At 47.8% G+C, this 18,472-nt stretch overlaps 3 long non-coding RNA genes across 9 annotated transcripts in view; 2 read left to right on the top strand and 1 right to left on the bottom strand.

Moving 5' to 3' along the window:
- Positions 1-291: 291 nt before the first annotated feature.
- LOC108176622 (uncharacterized) lies at positions 292-4,778 on the bottom strand. Of its 3 annotated transcripts, none has more exons than XR_016236853.1 (4): positions 4,637-4,778; positions 4,478-4,537; positions 3,855-4,107; positions 292-539 (listed from the first exon to the last, which is right to left on the bottom strand). It is a non-coding gene; the product is annotated as an uncharacterized LOC108176622 (long non-coding RNA). The 3 variants fall into 3 exon arrangements; XR_016236866.1 differs by having other exon boundaries at positions 292-2,334; positions 4,637-4,764; XR_016236857.1 differs by lacking the exon at positions 4,478-4,537 and having other exon boundaries at positions 4,637-4,775.
- LOC149128716 (uncharacterized) lies at positions 2,260-5,248 on the top strand. Of its 2 annotated transcripts, XR_016236875.1 has the most exons (3): positions 2,260-2,442; positions 4,095-4,232; positions 4,866-5,248. It is a non-coding gene; the product is annotated as an uncharacterized LOC149128716 (long non-coding RNA). The 2 variants fall into 2 exon arrangements; XR_016236876.1 differs by lacking the exon at positions 4,095-4,232 and having other exon boundaries at positions 2,278-2,442.
- An 8,551-nt stretch (positions 5,249-13,799) lies between these two features.
- LOC108176627 (uncharacterized) overlaps positions 13,800-18,472 on the top strand; it is a 70,878-nt gene continuing 66,205 nt past the window's right edge. The window contains exon 1 of one of the 4 annotated variants that reach the window (XR_016236831.1): positions 13,800-14,235. This is a non-coding gene — a long non-coding RNA (uncharacterized LOC108176627). Of the gene's footprint in view, positions 14,461-18,472 lie in introns of all 4 variants that reach the window. The other 3 variants (XR_016236810.1, XR_016236841.1, XR_016236820.1) reach the window with 3 other exon arrangements.

Here is an 18,472-nt window from a genome sequence, read left to right as displayed (position 1 = left end):
TACATTCAATTGCTAGCTCCAGCTCCTGACTCCAGCTTCCTGCCATTGCAGACCCTGAGAGGCTACAGTGATACTTCAAGTAATTGAGCTGCTGCCACCCTTGAGGGAGACCTGGATTGAGTTCTGGCTCCTGGCATCTGGCCCACCCAGCACTGGCCATTGTGAGCATTGTGAGCTCTCTTGACCTGTCTCTCCTGTTCTGACTCTTTGGCTCCCTCTCACTATCTCTCAAAATAAGAAAAAAATGTAAAATGAATAAATAAATTAAATAACAGTCACTAACTATAATTCTTTTTTTTAAAGATTATTTATTTATTTGAAAGGTAGAGTTACATAGGAGAGGCAGAGGCAGAGAGAGAGAGAGAGAGAGAGAGAGATTGGTCTTCCATCTGCTGGTTAACTCCCCAAATGGCTACAACAGCTGGAGCTGGGCAGATCTGAAGCCAGGATCCTGGAGCTTCCTCTGGGTCCCCCATGCCGGTACAGAGGCCCAAGGACCTGGGCCATCTTCCACTGCCTTCCCAGGGCATAGCAGAGTCCTGATCAGAAATGGAGCAGCCGGAAGTTGATCATGCAGGCAGTGGCTCTACCCATTATGCTGCAGTTCTCAACACTGCATTCGAATCGTGGTTTTCTCCTGTTTGAAGATGTCCTATGCTTTCTCTAACTGCTGGGCCATCCTGATCCCAGGCCTCTGTTCAGCTCTGATGGGCCCTCTCCTCCTTGAGCCTACCATGTCTATTCTTGGTTCCAGGTGTTCATTCATTTGTCTCTCCAGGGCTATGCTTTCAATAGGGTGATGGTAACCCAGCAGCTGTGCCTTCAATAGGGTGTTGGTAACCCAGCACCAGTCATCCTCATCATTGACATACATTATTTCAGCCCTGGAGAGACAACCCGAGTGAACGTCTTCAAATCCAGTTCATCTGGTATGGACAGGAAATAAACTTCTGTTGTGCTAAGCCATTGCATGTAAGAGATTGTTACTTCAGCACAACCTGTCCTGTCCAGACAGTATTTAAAGTGCTTGAGTAACACTTATGCTTAATTCTCCTTTTTCTCCCCTGTAGAATATAGCACGATGCCTCATGAGTGTTCAGAACTGCTGCTGATTGATTGTCTGTTCTGAAACAGGAGTTGGTATTTATTAGACAATGGGAGATTTCAGTCTCTAAGAAATTAATTGTAGAAGATGATCCCTTTAGTCTTCTCAGAAGATTCTTGCACACAGGGCGGGGAGGCAGAAGAGTATAAATAAAGAAACCTGGGCTTTCAAGCTGAATAGACCAGGGTTCAAGTGCAAGCTCTGCCTTGTGCTTGGCTGCATGACTTTGAGAAAATTAGTTAAGCTCTTGAGTCTTGGTTTTCTCATCTACAAGGAGCACAATATCATCACCTGCCACACAGAATCATTGTGGAGATTAACTGAGAGAACATATGTAAAGCTCTTGGCACTTAATGAATGGTCAACAGACGTCACTCTCGTAGGTCTCTCTTCCTACCAGGAAGAGTGTGGGTTGATGTGAACTCTTGCTTAATTGTCTGCAAACTCCTTCTTTTCCTTTACTCCTTTTGAAATCTTGGTTACTTGCCTATCACATGGATTTACTTAGCTTAGTCCACCTCAGATCCTTAACATTTTGCTTTTAGTGGTTTATGTACTCTGTGACCTGGGAAATTCTACCTGTAACTGCTGGAACTGGCAGTAGCCCTTGGCAAAAGACTCTGACTTGGGGGAAGGTGTTTTTGAGACAAGCTCTTTGCTGCCAATATTGTAAGCCCCTTGGTGAGAGGAGTAGAACAGGGGAAGGGAGAGGAGTGATCTTCTTGGGACAGAAAGAATATAAGATGTCCCAGTGACCAGTTCCAAGGGAGTCCTACCTGGGCTGAGCCTTGGCTCTCATGGCAGGTGATTGCTCTGCTGAGTGGGAGCCCACTTGTGAAGGCGGTACGGACATCTATTAAATTGTCATCAACAGATGACTCCTTTGAGTCACAGGCCAGGGATTGTTGTGTTGTACTGGGCTCCGGGACTGAGCTTTGCATTTCTTGGTGGGTGTATTGTCCCTGCCTGAGTCCTTGAGGCCAGCTCCCTCCCCACATAGCAGCAGCTGCGATGTGGCCTGTCCAGCTACCCTAAATGTGCTTGTGTAACTTGTTTTTCAAAGTCTTGGCAGGAGCTCTGGTTCTGAAGTGAGAAAGCATGTTTACATTCTGGAAGTACAGTCCCAAGAAATGTCTTGCATCACGGTGCTTTGTGACAAATCCCTGCTCCTCAGGTGTCCCAGAGGTTTCTTTTTCCCAGGGATGGCTGGTCACAGTGGTCAAGATCGTCTTGGATGGAGAAGAAATGAGCTTGAGTATGAAGAAAGTAGGCTGGGAAGAAGCAGTTGCCAGCAGCCCAGGGTTTACTGCTCTGTGTAAGCTGACCGCCCTGGAAAGGTGAGGGGGCTTCCTGAGGTCAAGGTTTTGGATGCCCCAGGGCCTCGTGCTTGGCATAGAGTACAGAGCGAGGTGCAGGTGCCCAATGGACAGTGGCTCAGTAAATAAATTGTGAAAATAGGTGGACAAGAAAATGTTTCAAGAGGATGCATTGGTGAAAGTTCTTTTTTTTAAAGATTTGTTTATTTATTTTTAAAAAAAGATTTTATGTATTTATTTGAGAGGTTAAGTTACAAAGAGGGAGAAACAGAGGGACCTCTGTCTTCCATCTGCTGGTTCACTCCCCAGATGGCCATAATGGCCAAAGCTGGGCTGATCTGAAGCCAAGAGCCAAGAGCTTCTTCCCAGCCTCCCACAGGGTGCAGGGGCACAAACACTTGGGCCATCTTCTACTGCTTTCTCAGGCCATAGCAGCAAGCTGGATCAGAAGAAGAGCAGCCAGGATACAAATCGGTGCTCATATTGGATGCTGGCACCGCAGGCAGGGAGGCTTAGTCTACTACGTCATAGCGCTGGCCCCTGGTTCAAGTTCTTAAGTGAGACTCAGCCACCAGCTTTCTCTGAAAGGTACTTACATTAATAATAATGAGGGGGGGCTGGCGCTGAGGCTCACTAGGCTAATCCTCTGCCTGGCACCGGGACACCAGGTTCTAGCCCTGGTCGGGGTGCTGGATTCTGTTTCGGTTGCCCCTCTTCCAGGCCAGCTCTCTGCTGTGGCCAGGGAGTGCAGTGGAGGATGGCCTAAGTCCTTGGGCTCCTGCACCTGCATGGGAGACCAGGAGAGGCACCTGGCTCCTGGCTTCAGATCAGCACGGTGCGCCAGCTGTGGCGGCCATTGGTGGGTGAACCAACGGCAAAGGAAGACCTTTCTCTCTGTCTCTCTCTCTCACTGTCCACTCTGCCTGTCCAAAAAAAAAAAAAAAAAAAAAAAAAAAAGAGGGGGGCCGGCGCCATGGCTCACTTGGTTAATCCTCCACTTGCAGTGCCGGCATCCCATATGGGCGCAAGGTTCTAGTCCTGGTTGCTCTTCTTCCAGTCCAGCTCTCTGCAGTGGACCGGGAAGGTAGTGGAGGATGGCCCAGGTGCTTGGGTCCCTGCACCCGCATGGGAGACCAGGAGGAGGCACCTGGCTCCTGGCTTTGGATCGGCGTAGCTCTGGCAGTGGTGGCCACTTGAGGGGTGAACCAATGGAAGAAGGACCTTTCTGTCTCTCTCTCTCTATCTAACTCTGTCAAATAAATAAAAGAAAAAAAAAAGGGACAGTGCCTTTTAAAAAATAATAATGAGGATTACTATTTGTTGAATACCTAGTGTATGCCAAGCAAAGGCATATATTATTTCCTTACATCCCACGGTAGTCGGTCCAATAGATATCTTCTCTCTGGTTAACAGCTGAGGGCACAGAAACTTACCGGCAGGCACAAAGTCTGAGATGATTTTGCACGATCCCACACACGCACAGTAAATCAGGGTTCAAAGCCACGGAGTTCCCAGCTTTCCTGTCTGTTTCGCCGCTGCCCCTTGGCCCTGTTGGTCTGGGCATCCTGCAACCGTGCTGGAACAAGTGATCTTTAAAGCAGCCTGGAGGGGCGACTGCCCCCTGCCGTGGGCACTTGTGCCTTCTGTTTGTCATCTCTCCCTCTTGCAAGCAGGCTGGGATTCAACCTGGAAAGCACACCAGGAAAGGGAAACAGCACTGCTCCTGTGTCTGCTTTGCCATCCTGCAAACCACGCACCTGTGTCCGGGTCTCTCCAAACCTCATTCTGGCTGCCGCCCCTACGCCCAACAGGTGACCGCCCACAACCTCCCTCTTTCTTCCTTCCTCTGGGGCTCGCTTCAAGGCCAGGGTTTCACTGCATCAGAGAACCCTTGCTGCAGCTATTATTCTATGGACAATCTCTGGCCCACACTCAGCACTCAATAAATATGGATTGAATCGTTGAATTGCACACTAGATTACCAACAGAGGAAGAAAGCGCTTTGGATTCAGAAGAGAACAGAAAAGGTGGGGACGGCATGGGGGGCAGTAAACACCTTGACTCTCCGTCCCCTCCGTCCCGGCAGTGGCAGCGCGTGGGGTATGGCTGCTGTCATCTGTGGACCAGAAATTCCACACAGATTGAAAAGTTCATGTCAGCATGCAAGTGGCCACGCAGGGGGCTTTTTCCTTGGAAATGTTTCAGCTGTACTCACGCTCCAAAGAGAGATATCCCAAGAGCTTCCCTGACCCTGGGGGAGCAGAGGTGACAGCTGAGTGCCAAGGGACAGAAAGTCATCGGTGCCGCTGGGCGGGCTGGTGCGCACGCGCGTCCCCGTTCGCGGGGCACTGTCCAGCGGCGGCCTCTGACAGCCTGGGCGTTCAAACACGGGGCTGTGGGCTGGCAGCGGCGGCTGACATCACGCTGTTGATCTTGTTTTACAGAGAGCAGCCCAGCCTGTTGTGCCGAGTACAGAATGTTCTCTTCTGTGAACTGAGCTTGAACTTTCCCAACCCGCTTTGTTTGAGGAACCACACAGACAGAGGGAAGAGACAGAGAAGATAACCCCCACATCGTTGAAATCTTTCAGCTCGCTCTGATTTTGGCCCAGATCATTGGCTTTTCAGTGCTTGAAATGAAAAATCCCAAGCATCAGTGCTTCTTGGAAGAAGAAAATGCCTGCCATGTCCTCCCTCTAAGACAGGACTTGGCATCGGCTGTGGAAACTAACAAGTCTGTCACCATCTCTCTTCAGCTTCTTTTTTCCCCTCCCCTTCTTAGAGGTTCAAGCAACAACAACAATAAAAGCTATTTTTTTTCCTGTAAATGGAAGATGAGTGGACCCCCTCCCCCCCCAGTCCCTGGGACTTCCCTCTCGGTTGTTCAAGCTACTGGGGTGTTATAAATAGTGCTCCCCAGTTTGCAGCTGTGAGGGGAGAGAGTTGATAGTGAGGGCTTTGGGTCTTTGGCCTCCCTGTAACTGACCATGAGAGAGGCTGCGGATGCTTGGTAAGGGGCTTTGACATGTCTCTTCAAAAACTGCCTTCACCTGGTTACAGTTTGGGGGGCACACTGGCCAATGATGTAGGGGCTGCTTGGATGATCCCAGGGCAAGACTCCTGCAGGATAGAGAGCATGGTGCGGTGCAGTGGTTTTACAACCTGTTGTTTTTTCACAGTAGCAGATTCTTCTGTCTGCACTGAAATTCACCAGAAGGTCACTGGTGAAGCGGGAAGAGCACAGCTTTGTGTGAGCTGTGGATCGGAAGTATGAGCCTGGGTTTGAGCCCCCTTCTTCCTGAGCGTGCTCAGATGCTGTCAGGCACGTCTTGTCTTCCTAGCCTTGACCAGTACAAGGGTCATCAAGCTTGCCTCGTGGGCTTGTCGAGTCATTCACAGATGTCGAGAGGTGTACTGCTCTACCATTGACTAAGACGTGCTTCTCTTGAATTCACAGTTCTACCACATACCTTGTAGTTTGGGGCAACTCACTCTGTCCGCAGATCGCTGTCGGAGTGGCTCGGCTTCTGAGATGGCTCTGGATCCCAGAGCTTCCCTGTGACAAGTTCTCCTTTTAGAAAAGTCACGGGTCAACATGCCAGCAGAATACTGGTTGAATTGTTCATTCATTCTATCAACCTACATAGAATGAATGCTTGCTGTGTTTAAGTTACTGTCTGAGATCTAGGGTTGGAATATGACTAAGATATGTTCACTGCCTTCTGAGAGTTTATTTTCCCGAGAGAAAGGCAAAAGTACACACAAACAGATGCATACAAATACATACACATTATATAAGTACACATAATGTACATATATAGTATTTATGACAAAAAAGAGATTGAGTCATACTAAGTAGAAGTAGAAGTCATTAACTGTCAGAGTAGATGAGGAGCTGAAGAGGAGGCACCTGAAACAAGAGCAATCTAGACAGTAAAAGAAATGAATCATGAAAATAGATGGTCTTCATTTTTAATGAAATTATTAACCGATTATTAATTGCATAGTATATTTCAACAATGATAAGTAGTTTTCATGGCCGACTGGTTTATGCTGTACTAGGTAAGGAGAAGCAAAATACTGACTTAGTCCAGAAATATCTTTTTCTGCCTCTTGTGTCCTTTGTTAACCTTTTTTTGCTGAGTTTTTAAGAAGCCTCAGAATCCTTTTCAACACAGTTCTCCAAGAAGACACCACTGGTCAGTTGGGATTAGCACTTGAGGTAGAATCATTAGTATTTTTTGGCTTGGGTCTTCAATCTCATGCTTGGATGTTTGTATTTTATGTGGTTATTCTTAGAGAATTATTATTTGATTTTAGGAATCAGAATGATATGAGTCAATAACATACTGAAACCCATGTTTTGGTAAGGTAGCTGATGGCCAGGGGAAGAATCCCTGGGAAAGAGGTGTGAGTACAGACTGTGTGGACCCAAATGACAGCACTTGGAAGTGACAGAAGGGGAAAGGGGACTGGACCACGACCACGACTGAGTTTATTTTACCTGGGTGACTGAGAAGGGAGAGGAGCCCAGAGCAGGGACACAGGGCTTGTTATAAAGGAAAGGGGATGACTTGAGTTTCAGCCAGGTTGAATTTGAGGAGTCCATGGGCCATCCATGGAAAGGATCCAGCCACAATTTGGAAACACATACTTGGAATTAAGAGCTAAATGAGCTGTTCCAGATTTAGCCACATAGAGGAGCCAGTGAAAGCCTTGGGGGGAAATGCCACCACCTGGGACAAGATGCAGGCAGGTCATTCATAGCCTGAAAAAGGAAGCGCAGGTTAGACCTCGGGGGGCGCCTATACTTAATGAGCACCAGAGGGAGAGAAATAATAGAAATCCCTACAATATGAGGTGTAATTAGTTTGATTTACTCCTCCACTCCGTGTCTGATTTTTCTGTAATATACAACAAGGACTTACCTAAAGGTTGCCTGTTGGTGTCAGAGAATTACAGAAAATAGGTGGGTTTTCCTACACATTTTTTTTTAACTTGAAATGCACACACACACACACACAAACACACACAGAGACAGAGAAGGAGTGGCAGAGAGGTCTTCCATCCTCTGATTCGCTCCCCAAATGGCTGCAAAAGCTAAACCAAGGCTAGGCCAAAGCCAGGAGCTGGGAGCTTCTTCCAGATCTCCTATGTGGGTGGCAGGGGCCCAAGAACTCAGGCCATCTTCCTCTGCTTTCCCAGGCATATTAGCAGGGAGAAGGATTGAAAGTGGAGCTGCTGGGACTCGAACTGCTGCCCCATATGGGATGCTGGCGCTGCAGGCAGCAGCTTTACTCACTGTGCCACAATGCCAGCCCCTTGCACATTTTTAAAGGCAGTATTTCTCAGACTGTTCTGATGGTTTTCTATTGCCCAGTGAGAAATACAATTTCTATTGGGACTGAGGACACACATGCATATAAAATTGTGTGATTGAAGCAAGTAACTTCTGCAATTGATGCTGATGTTTTCTATTGTATTTCATGAATTAAAAAATGCCAGTTGTGTTGAAGTTGATATCACAGCCACTAATGTGTTCAAAGCTGCAATTGGAAAGACCCAGGGTTGAAGGATGGTGGTTTGTGGAAGTCCACTGTCCCTCTAGTGCTCCCTCTAGTGGCTGGTATCTCTGTGCCAGGCTGGAGTCTGCAGTCTGCGCTCAGCCTGAAGATCAGTGGGGAAGAGCCTAGCCCTGTGTTCAAAGGCTTCTCTTGTATGTAGGAATTTTTAGCTTTTGGAAGAGATTCAGGTGATTCCTACCAGCAGGGTTGCTTGTGATGCTTCCCGCATGCAAATAATAATAATAGAGGTTGAATGTCCCTAATCTTTAAGTTTGGAATACAAAATCTTCCGAAATCCAAAACTTTTTGAGTACCCACAAAATGCTTCACATTTTGGCACATTTCTGATTTCAGCTTTTTGGATGAGGGATGTTCTTGCAGTAAAATCTATGCAACTATTCCAACATCCATAAAACCTCTGAAATCTGAAATATGTGTGGTCCCAAGCATTTTAGTTAAGGATACTAAGCCTGTAGTGGATATTCATTGAGTAAGGTAACACACACTGTTAACACAATGAATGTTTATGATAAGTCTCTGAGGGAAGTTCAATGATTACTTCCACTTTACAGATGGGAAATGCCAAGGCTGAGAGAGACAACTTGTCCATTGTCACATAATCAGTAAATGATGAAGCTGAGATTTAAGAGTTTGCAAAATCCAGCTCCTGAACACAGAGGGACCATTGATCTCTATCTTTCTTGGTCCACGTGTGCCATACCCATCAGTCACTCATGTTTCTTTTGGCAGGGCTGGTCTTTTCTTATGGTACTTTCTATTTTTTTTTTTTTAAAGATTTATTTATTTGAAAGGTAGAAAGGGAGAGATACAGAGAGACAAAGACAACTTCCTTCTTCTGGTTCACTCTCCCAAATGCTGGCAGCAGCTGCAGCTGTACCAGGCCGAAACCTGCAGGCAGGAACGCATTCTGGGTCTTCTATATGTGTGGCAGGGACTCAAACACTTGGGCCATCATCTGCAGCTTCCCAGGTGCATTAGCAGGGAGCTGGATCAGAAGCAGCGCAGCCAGAACTGGAACTGGCACTGTGATGTGGAATGCCGGTGTCCCAAGTGACAGCTTAAGCCCCTATGCTGCCGATGCCCACCTGTCGTAATGCTTTTTACTTTCCCTCACTGGGGCCCGCTGGAGTTTAAATGTGTCTTGCATATAATCAAGTACTTGACGTGCTTTAGAGAAGTGGAGGCAGGAGGGGCTGACATTGTGGCACAGCAGGTTAAGCCACTGCTTGGGACTCCCACACCTGGTATCAAAGTTCTAGTTGAGTCCCAGCTGCTTCACTTCCAATCCAGCTTCCTACTAACGCCCCTGGGAAGCAGTGGAAGATGGCCCAAGTATTTGGGCCCCTGTTGCCCACATGAGAGATCCAGATGAAGTTCCTGTCTCCCTGGCCTTGGCCTGGCCCTGGCCTGGCCCAGCCCCAGCTGTTGCAGCTATTTGGGGAGTGAGCCAGCAGAGGGAAGATATCTCTCCCTTCCTCTCTGTCACACTGCCATTTAAATCAATCAGTTAATCAATCTTAAAAAGAAATAAGGAGAAGTGGAGGCAGGGAAGGAAGTAGGAGCGATACAGAGAAGCGGGGAGGGGACTGGGCTGTCTGGATGGGAGAGCCCAGGCCCTCATCAGCTCGTGACGCCCCAGGCAACAGCCTCCCGACCACGCCCCTGCTTCCCTCATCACCTCTGACAGTGCAGCCACCTCCGTGTCGCCACCAGGCTTATCTTCCCCAAGCAGCTCTGCTATTATCACTCTCCCACTTCATCTTCCTGCTGATGCTGGAGACTCACACTATCCCAGACTGAACTCTGCCTCTCTCCTGACGATGCCGACCTCCCTTCCAGCACTGCCTGCCCCCTGCCCTCCGTGCTGTGCTGCAGGAGAACGTTCTAGATCTTCAGATGGCTATTGCAAACTCACAGTTGGCTCCATCCTGTCCCTCCCACCCCACTTCCACGATTTCCAGAGACTGGCTGCAGCCCTGGGAATATCTGGGATCCATGTGGAAGTGTACCTTTATAACAAGCCTTGGACATTAAAAACAAAACAACCAAAAAACAAATAGCTGCAATGGTTGGGGCTGGGCTGGGCCAAAGCCAGGAGTCAGGAGCACCATCCAGATCTCCCATGTGAGTGGCAGAAGCCCGAACACTCGGGCCATCGTCCAGACCTTTCCCAGTGCATGAACAGGAAGTGGAGCAGTCAGGATTCCAATAGGCACTCTAATATGGGGATGCCTATGTTGCAGGAGGTGACTTACTCTACTGTGCCACAACTCTGCCTATTAAACCTCTGATGCAGAAAATCAGGTGACAGTGAAGGCTAGACAGGTATCATAAATCCAAGATCCACCACCAGGGCCAGCACAGTCAGTGTGCCAGGAGACTGTTGGTTTTGAAACTCAGTTTCAAGTGTCTTAGTCCATGTGGTATGAGCAGGACTGACATCCTTGAATGGGAAGTGGGCACATGATAGGGGCCTGTCCAATGACGGGACTCTATTCCCTGATTATAGGTCTTGATTCAGGGGTGAGGGTGTGGTCACATCAGGAAGCAGCTCCAAGTTCTGGTTAGAACTGTTCTACGCTGCTATGTTGGTCCAGTGTGGGCCTGGAGCGATTGGTAGTTATCATTGCCACCACTTGGAGAGAGCTTATTTGAAGGTGAAGCCAACACGGGGGACATTAGAGGAACAAAAGGTCACTGATTCTGGAAAACATTTCTTACGTTCAGTCCATCCTGAACCTTGATACCAACACATGCCCGTTTGTTTTGGGCAGACTTCTGCCATCTCCAGCTGGAAGAGTTCTAGTTATCACGGTGCATCTTGTCTGCTCCTTGGTTATCTGCAGATGAGTAACAGCTCCAAGAGCTTCTAGCCCGAAATGGGTCCCCTGATGCCAGCTGGTTTAGACTGATTCCCATTCCACCTTGGCTTGTGGTGAGGGTCAAGAGGACAGCAAGTGTGGGAGTGGGCATTTACCTCTCAGTTAAGAGGCTCAAGTCCCAAAGTGCCTGGGTTCAATTCTCAGCTCCAGTTCCTGGCTAATGTAGATCCTAGGAAGTGGGTGATAGCTCCAGCAATTGGATTCCTGCCACCCCAACGGGAGACCTGGATTGTGTTCCTGGTTCCTGTCTTTCACCTGACCCAGCCCCAGCACTTGTAGGCATTTGGAAGGTGAATCAGTGGATGGGAGTTCTCTCTCTTGTCTGTCTTGGCTTCTTAAATATATATATATATATATGGGCTGGCACCATGGCTCACTAGGCTAATTCTCCGACTGCAGCACCAGCACACCGGGTTCTAGTCCCGGTTGGGGCGCAGGATTCTGTCCTGGTTGCTCCTCTTCCAGTCCAGCTCTCTGCTGTGGCCCTGGAAGGCAGTGGAGGATGGCCCAAGTGCTTGGGCCTTGCACTGTATGGGAGACCAGGAGGAAGTACCTGGCTCCTGGCTTCAGATCGGTGCAGCGTGCCAGCCACAGCATGCCAGCCGTAGTGGCCATTTGGGGGGTGAACCAACGGAAGGAAGACCTTTCTCTCTGTCTCTCTCTCTCTCTCTCTCTCACTGTCTAACTCTGCCTGTAAAAAAAATTTATATTTATTATATAAATGTATATATTGAGAGAGAATGAATCAACTAGCTTGGCATGACTCTGGTCACAAACACTGGCGGTTTTTTGCTGCTTTGAGTCCTTCCTACAGTGCCTTGCCTGGTGCTTCTGGGCTTGCTCATGCTGGCCTTTTGGTACAAGTAAGCTGCTTTGAATCTCTGCTGGAAAGGAGGTGGGATCCTTGTATTGAGCGAGATTTATGGTAATGTGCTTATAAACCTAGAGTGGCCTTGTATACTCTAAGTGGTGGTGGTTAGGCGACAGCAGAGGAAGGAAAACTGTATCTTCATTTTAATAATGCTTGTGTTGAGGGGTGTTTGCCGGGTGTGTGTTTTATCTAAATTCTTAGAAATGAGTCTGTCTATCCTTCAGCTAGCGTGTATTTAATCAGCACCAACTAGAAATTAGAAAGCAAACCTTTTTAGTGATTTTGCACAGCCGTAGGCCAGTAGCTGCTTGGTAACTACGTTTCGTGATTAACAATGATTTGCAGCTTTGAAGTCATTTAGAGATGTGATCAAACAGGGAACAAATTCTTGGTTCCCAGCACAAGGATCCTCCAAAAGTCCATGGAAAAGGGATTAAAGATAAGTTTATTTGAGTGCAAAAAGTTCATAGAGTACGTGTAGGCATGGGTTTTGAAGTTTTGCACCAAAATACACTTATCTTTCAATTCTGTTTCCCATGAACTTGTTGAAGCTCCCTGAGCCATACAGCCTCAAAATGAGTGCAGTATTCATCCTCATCCCTGGTTCAAGGAGAGATCAAATATTCCTAAGATATGGTAGGAATATTTTCGTTTCCTCCAATGTTTATGCTTCAATTTTTGGAATGTTGTCAACCTCAAAAGTCAAAGGTTGGGGAACATTTTAAAATGCTATACCCAGAACAGATTACGCCTCAAACTAAATCGCGGGCTCACCTTACGTGTCCCCAGGCTGCCTGAGATGACTTGCTGCGGCTGCATTTAGTCTCTGGCTAAGGCCACACGTGGACATACTCTTGGCATAGCCCCAAGCCGGAGCTCTTCCAGCAGAGGGTGTCCCTCTCGCCTAAGTGCTTCTGTCTGGAGAACATTTGGAACATTTCAGGTGCCCTCCCTGGCCCCTTTTAGCGAAGTCTTTCTGCAGGAAAATCATAATAAAATAATTCCAGCGACCTTCTGCTTAGGAGCCCTATAAACAGCTTTGGTTAGAGGCACTTTCAGGAGACGGGCCACCGGTCCACCTGTGCGTGAGTGGGGCCTGGGCCGTCTTTACAAGGCACCAGGGATTGAATTAGAACCTGTTGGGCCGAGACTCCCCATTCCTACCAGTTTCTATTAATAACACCTTCCTGGCAGGGTTGCTGTGAGCCTGCAGCACTGGGGGTTGGGGGGTGGGGTGGGCAGTGGGAGAGGGAGATACTTTGTAAATCAGGATTTGCAACCTCACCGAGGAGGTCAGGTCAGTGCTGGGGGAGACAGGTATGACAAAGAATGATAAAGGCTGAGAGGAGGCGGAGCTGGAGTCCTCTCTCAGGGTGGTGACATTGTCCCAGCTGGTTGTTGTCGAATGAATCTGGACCTCATATTACCAGAGTGGTGTTTTTTTTTTTTTTTCTTTTCCTTTCTTTCCTTCTCTTTCTCTTTTGGAGAGAAGATTCACATGTATGGAGAATCTCAATTTTAAGAACAAGGAAAACCACAAAGCACATTTAGGGAACTTTGGACATTGTTTTGTGAGCTCTAAAACTATACGTGGGCTGGTGTGTGGGGTAGTGGGTTAAGCTGCCACCTGCAATGCCAGCATCTCATGAACACTGGTTCGAGTCCCAGTTGCTCCACTTCTGATCCAGCTCCCTGTTAATACACCTAGGAAGCCAATGGAAGATGGTCCAAGTGCTTGGGGCATTGCCACTCATGTGGGAGTCCCAGGCTGTAGCTCTTGGCTCTGGTCTGGCCCAGCCCCCCCATTGCAGCCATCTGCAATGGAGTAAACCAACAGATGGAAGATCCCTGTCTTTCCCTCTCTGTAACTTTGCTTTGAAATAAAGTAAATCTTCAGGAAAAATAAAGCTAAGATGGAGATGAGACCTATTTTAAAATCAGTTTTTTTTCATTAAGTCACTCCATTTCCACTTTTATTTTCTTTTTTAAAAAACTTATTTACTTATATTTCTTTAAAATGAGGAGACAGATGGAAGAAGAGCAGAGAGGGAGAGAGAGATAGCTTTCATCCACTGGTTTACTGTTCCCCTAAATATCCATAACAACTGGGCATGGGCCTGGGCCAGGGCCAGACTGAAGCCAGGTGCTTGGAGCTCAACGTAAGTCTCTCACATGGCTGGCAGAGATCCAAGCACTTGAGCTGTCACCTGCAGCCTTTTAAGGTCTAATGCATTAGCAGGAAGCTAGAATCACAAGTGGAGTGGGGACTGGAACCCAGGCACTCTGATTTGCTCCCAGGCAGGATTTAACCCCTGCACCAAACACCTGCCCCCTCCCTTTTATTGTCATTGTCTATGGATTGACCCCATTTGGCTGTTTTGCTGGAGGAAGAAGAGTTCTCTGTCCTTGGAAGATCTGCAGAAGTTTTCTGTCGATTCTGGAAGAGTTTCCTAAGGTTCCAGGAGTTCACACGCCAGGTGGGGAAAACAGCCTGGCAATGAGTTCTGAGCTGGAAGTTCCCTCACCTGTCCTGGTGTGGGTTTTGGAGTCTGGCAGCACCTCTGCACCAGGCTGGGGGCCAGCGTCAGAGTCCGTGGGGTCTGTGTGGAGCCAGAATGGAGGAGGCAGAGTCCTGGTGGAAGCTGGAGTCTGGTGGAGTTCCTGGCACACAGTGGCCCTGCCTATGTACAAGTGGCAGCAAGGTAGGCCCAGGGTCACCTTTTGGTGAAAGGGAGTGGATGACTGACAGGCATCAGGAAATTGTCCTGTGAGGAGGAGTTTCTGAGGGCCAGGTTTGAGGTTTGAGCGAGACTATGTTTTTTTTTTTTTTTTAAGGTTTATTTATTTGAAATTTATAATTACAAAGAGAGAGGGAGAGATCTTCTATCTGCTGGTTCACTCCCCAAGTGGCTGCAATGGCCAGGGCTGAACAAGGTGGGAGCCAGGAGCTTCTTCCGGGTCTCCTACATGGATGGCAGAGGCCCAAGCACTTGGTCCATCTTCCACTGCTCTCCCAGGTGCATTAGCAGGGAGCTGCATTGGCAGTGAAGCAGCCAGGACTTAAATCGGCACCCATATGGAATGTTGGCGTTGCAGGCGGAGGCTTAACTGCTATGCCACAGCACCAGTCTCAGTAAGGCTGCTTTTTATGAGGCTCTTAGAAGCTGCTAGATTTTGAGATGAAATTTTGGCAGTGGAACCACTGGATATATTTGCTATGTTGCTTCCTAATCCATACAACCGTAGAATATGCCAAAGGAGAACCAGTATCAGAGGGAAAGGAGAAAAAGCCATTGAAACACATAGGCTGCAAATTGATTTATGCCAAGTGCTGCTGTACCAGGTTGTTTTGTTTTCCTCCTTCTTGGAACGGTTCCTTAGTTCCTTCCCACACTCATTTTGATAAGGCAGCTTGTAATGTCCTCATCCACGCGGAGGATGGCTGAATTCCTCAAACCAAGAAGATCAAGATGCAGGAGCGAATTTCCTCAAATGTAAGACATCGTAGCATGCTGGTCTCTGGAAATAGAAAAGAAGAAGGAGTGGTAAATTCCTTTGTAAAGCAAATGTATGTGTAGTCCTACCCAAGTTCATGTGTTTTATGGATCTGATCTTTGGGTTTTGTTTAAAAATTGTTTGTTAGAGGCAGAGAGAGAGAATGAGCAAAAGCAAGAGTGAGCTCTCCCACTCCTCCATTCACTCCCCAAATACTTAAAATGACCAGGGCTGGGCTGGTAGAAGGCAGGACCCAGAAACTCAATCCAGGTCCCCCACGTAACTGGTACGAACCCAATTACTGCCTGCCAGGGTGTGCGTTAGCAGTTAGCTGGACTCGGGAGCCAGAGCTGGGCACTCTGATGTGGGACAGGGGCATCTTCACCCCTAGGCTCAACACCCCATTCCTGGGTTTTGTTAATGTAGAGCATACTTGTGTCCTATTAAAACTTTCCCCTCAGTGTGCAGTGAGTTGGAAATGGAAAAAAAAATAGGCAAATACCACCATCATGTATTTTCCCTGCCATGCCATGCCATTTATCAGGGTTTCCTCTTTTGTGTTAAGAGTTAATAGAGGCTGGTGCTGCGGCTCAATAGGCTAATCCTCCGCCTTGCGGCGCCGGCACACCAGGTTCTAGTCCTGGTTGGGGCGCCGGATTCTGTCCCGGTTGCCTCTCTTCCAGTCCAGCTCTCTGCTGTGGCCCAGGAGTGCAGTGGAGGATGGCCCAAGTGCTTGGGCCCTGCACCCCAGGAGAAGCACCTGGCTCCTGGCTTCGGATCAGCGTGGTGCACTGGCCACGGTGGCCATTGGAGGGAGAACCAACGGCAAAGGAAGACCTTTCTCTCTGTCTCTCTCTCTCTCACTGTCCACTCTGCCTGTCCAAAAAAAAAAAAAAAGAGTTAATAGAGTCACAGCGTATTAGAGAAGCAAGGGAGGGTCAGTTCCCTTGATTGTGTCCTTTGCAGTTTACAGATGAGGAACTGAGTGCCCAAAAGCTAAGAGGCATATCCCAGCATCACATGGTCGAGTAGAAGCTATAATGACACTCTTTTTCTTCTTTAAATGAAAGACATATTTTATTTATTTGAAATGCAGAGTGACAGGGAGAGATAGAGAAAGAAAGAGATCTTCAAACCACTATTTTACTTCTCAGATGGTAGCAATGGCCTTGGTTGGGCCAGGCCGAAGCCCAGGACTCCATCCAGGTCTCTCACATAAGTGGAAGGGGTCCAATTACTTGTGCCATCTTCTGTTTGCCCAGGATCTTTAGAGGAGCAGCCTGTGTGTCTCAAAGTGGTGTTCATATGGGATGCTGATGTCCGTCGCAGGTGGAGGCTTAACCCACTGCGCCGCAGAGGGGGCCCTGTTGTGCTGGTTCTTAGTGCTCAGTGTTCTACTCTGTGTCTAAACAAAGATGAGACAGAAAAGGAGAAACGATCTTAGCCACCCAAGATATTTTATTTGCAAATGATGGATGATACAATAGACTGTCTCACTAGCAAAAGAAATAGACTAGCTTTTAACATGTTAAGGACTAAACAAAAATGAGGGGTGGTTTTGATTATGGAGACCGTGATGATTACAATCTTCTGAATTTCTCCCTCTCCCACCCTGACTGGGGCACAGAGTTCTTCCATGAAAGACTGGAAGAGTAAATGCATCATCGGTAACTAGAAAGAATGTGGCCTGTGTAGCTGCAAATACAGATAGCATGTTTATTAGAATCAGAAATGCACCTCCCCTTCCACCTTCCAGTGCAGTCCCAGAGAGCTTAGCTTGGCAAATGACCAGCAGCTTTGTGCAAACATGTCACCCCTGCCTCCAAGTGGACACACCTGCGTGCTAGGGTGCAGGGCATGGTGAATGGAGTGCGTGCCGGATTTCAGCTGTTCATTCCCTATTAGCAAGACAATAGGGGAGAGATGGGGTGCTTTAGTCAGTGCACAACCTGCGTAGCTGTACCCTGTGTGTCTCAAGTTGCCGATGGGCAATTGAAGTGGCTGGACTCCAAAAGGCTTGCTCATTTTCCTGGTGAAGTCCACCCAAGAACCTAACACCATTTACTTCTTTCCCATTTTCTGAACCTTTTCTCTTGGTGCTGAATGCAACAGTCTGCTCTCTTAGTTAACTACACAGATGGTGCTGGCCTTTTCAGATGTCCAGCTGCAAGTCATTTCAGCTGTAAGGGGGAAACTTTTTCCTTTCTATCTGGTTTTGATTTGTGACTTTGCAGAGAGCAGCTAAGCCTTTGAAATAAATGCAGTACAGTGGTTGACCACAGCTAGCTGCTGGCAAAGCAGGTGCCGGTTTCTCCAAAACGCTCCGGAGAAAGGGATGAAAAGCACAGCCAACTTCACCTAGATTGACCACCACTGTTTGCTATTCTACATCCTCCTGGCAACAGCAACTCTGGAAAGATATTATTTGAACTGGATCCAGCCAGTCTCCAGGGAGCCGAGGGTGTGCTACAGTAGTACCCTTTATGTTATCACAACTCAAAGTCTCCCTATTCTTAAAAGATCTCCCTGTTCTTTTGTGCCAATGGGTGCTTGTGATGCTGTGTTGTGAGCACGTTGCCCCTTTCACTTCATCCTTGAAATCTTCCAGGTCATCTGAAATGTATAGCTCTGATGGAAAGCCTTCCCCGTGATATTAGCTGGGATTAACTGGTCACCATGACTTCAATGGAAGCTTCCACGAATTGGCTCTCAGTTTGAGGTGGTTTGGGCTCCCTTTGCCTAGAAAACACCTGTTTGTCAGTACTGTTGTTACCTTATTTCTTCTTGCACAGAAGACAATCTGCCTTAGCTTTCATCTCCCGTCATCTGCTTGCTTTTACTTCCTCTGAGTCAATCTGTTTTTCATTTTGTTCCCTTTCCCCAGAAGATCCATTCTCTCTCCCACCCCCACCTCTTCCCAGACTCCCTTGAGCTGGGGGTTCCCAACACCGTAAGGAAATTGGAAGGTGTGGGGGCAGTGAGATGGGGCTGCCTCTGACCCTGTGCTGCAGCCTCACGGAGGCTCTGGTGGACACCGTGTTCCTGTGCAGTGCCATTCCTCCACGGCTCCAGAATCACTTCTCCCTTCCAGCTCCTGTGTGTTTCTTCTTCTTTTTTTAATGGCAAGATCTAGTTCATCTAGCCTCTTTTTTTGTAATATTTATTTATTTCTTTATTTGAAAGAGTTATATATACACACACACACACACACACACACAG

Source organism: Oryctolagus cuniculus, chromosome 1 (assembly GCF_051225735.1).
Source record: "Oryctolagus cuniculus isolate XC-2025 breed Fujian yellow rabbit chromosome 1, ASM5122573v1, whole genome shotgun sequence".
NCBI classification, from domain to species: domain Eukaryota; kingdom Metazoa; phylum Chordata; class Mammalia; order Lagomorpha; family Leporidae; genus Oryctolagus; species Oryctolagus cuniculus.
This window is presented reverse-complemented; position numbering and strand designations above follow the sequence as displayed.